Source organism: Scyliorhinus canicula, unplaced genomic scaffold, assembly GCF_902713615.1.
Source record: "Scyliorhinus canicula unplaced genomic scaffold, sScyCan1.1, whole genome shotgun sequence".
In the NCBI taxonomy this organism is placed as follows: domain Eukaryota; kingdom Metazoa; phylum Chordata; class Chondrichthyes; order Carcharhiniformes; family Scyliorhinidae; genus Scyliorhinus; species Scyliorhinus canicula.
In genome coordinates this window covers 44445-46260 of record NW_024055740.1, presented here as the reverse complement: position 1 = coordinate 46260, position 1816 = coordinate 44445, and the positions used below count along the sequence as shown (strand labels likewise).

The following is a 1816-nucleotide window of genomic DNA, read 5'->3' as shown; positions in this document are numbered from 1 at the left end:
TCATGTAGAAGAAAGGAGGGGTAATTGCAAATCAACTTTGAGCCTGGATTCCCTCAGTGGCTTTTCCTGTTTCTCCATCAGGAACACCGTTTTTTCTTTCTCAAAGCTGGTTCAGTTAAGTCTCTGGCATTTCCTCTAAGCCAGTTACAGGTGGCAGACTCTCCTGTCGCTTGCTATTTGAACTCACTGTCCTGCTCACATGTCCGATCTTGGCCTGCTGCAATGTTCCCATGTAGCTCAGCACAACGCCGAGGAACAGCCCCCATCCTCCGAATCGGCACGGTGCAGCCTTGCGGATTTTACAGTAGTCTCAACAACTTCGCACTCTTCTCGCTTCACCACAACTTATTTTCATTGCTTCCATTGATAAGTCTTCCTCTCCCATTGTCTCCCCTCCCCATTCCCCTATTGGTACGGGAATCGAACCGTGCTGCTGGCCTGCTTGGTCTGCTTTAAAAGCCAGCGATTTAGCCGAGTGAGCTAAACCAGCCCCAGCTAAAATAATGGCGCTCCCAATGCCGGGTCATTGCCATTCCCGCAATGCCGTGACTCGGATTCGAACCGAGGTTGCTGCGGCCACAACGCAGAGTACTAACCACTATACGATCACGGCGAGCTACTCAAGAGACACCCCAGCGTCCATTAAATTTCGGTACATTATCACTAGTGCATCTGCAATTTCCCTAGCCATCTCTTTTAGCACTCTGGGATGCATTCCATCAGGGCCAGGAGACTTGTCTACCTTTAGCCCCATTAGCTTGCCCATCACTACCTCCTTAGTGATAACAATCCTCTCAAGGTCATAGCCTTGTCATAGCCTCATTTCTATCAGTCGCTGGCATGTTATTTGTGTCTTCCACTGTGAAGACCTGTTCAGTTTCTCAGCCATTTCTTCATTTCCCATTATTAAAACTCCCTTCTCATCCTCTAAAGGACCAATATTTACCTTAGCCACTCTTTTTTGTTTTCTATATTTGTAAAAACTTTTACTGTCTGTTTTTATATTCTGAGCAAGTTTACTCTCATACTCTACCTTACTCTTCTTTATAGCTTTTTTTAGTAGCTTTCTGTTGCCCCCTAAAGATTTCCCAGTCCTCTAATCTGCCAGCAATCTTTGCCACTTTATATGCTTTTTCCTTCAATTTGATACTCTCCCTTATTTCCTAAGATATCCACGGTCGATTTTCCCTCTTTCTACCGTCCTTCCTTTTTGTTGGTATAAACCTTTGCTAAGCACTGTGAAAAATCGCTTGAAAGGTTCTCCACTGTTCCTCAACTGTTCCACCATAAAGTCTTAGCTCCCAGTCTACCTTAGCTAGTTCTTCTCTCATCCCCTTGTACTCTCCTTTGTTTAAACACAAAACACTAGTATTTGATTTTACTTTCTCACCCTCCATCTGTATTTTAAATTCCACCATATTGTGATCGCTCCTTCCGAGAGGATCCCTAACTATGAGATCATGAACCAATCCTGTCTCATTACACAGGACAAGATCTAGGGCCGCTTGTTCCCTCGTAGGTTCCATTACATACAGTTCTAGGAAACTATCGCGGATACATTCTATAAACTCCTCCTCAAGGTTGCCTTGACCGACCTGGTTAAACCAATCGACATGTAGATTAAAATCCCCCATGATAACTGCTGTACCATTTCTACATGCATCAGTTATTTCTTTGTTTATTGCCTGCCCCACCATAACGTTACTATTTGGTGGCCAATAGACTACTCCTATCAGTGACTTTTTCGCCTTATTATTCCTGATTTCCACCCAAATGGATATCCTCCATAGCACCGATGTCATCCCATACTATTGCC

At 44.3% G+C, this 1816-nt stretch overlaps 1 non-coding gene across 1 annotated transcript; it reads right to left on the bottom strand.

The window, feature by feature from the left end:
- Positions 1-541: 541 nt before the first annotated feature.
- trnah-gug lies at positions 542-613 on the bottom strand. Its single transcript has one exon. It is a non-coding gene; the product is annotated as a tRNA-His (tRNA).
- Positions 614-1816: the final 1203 nt, after the last annotated feature.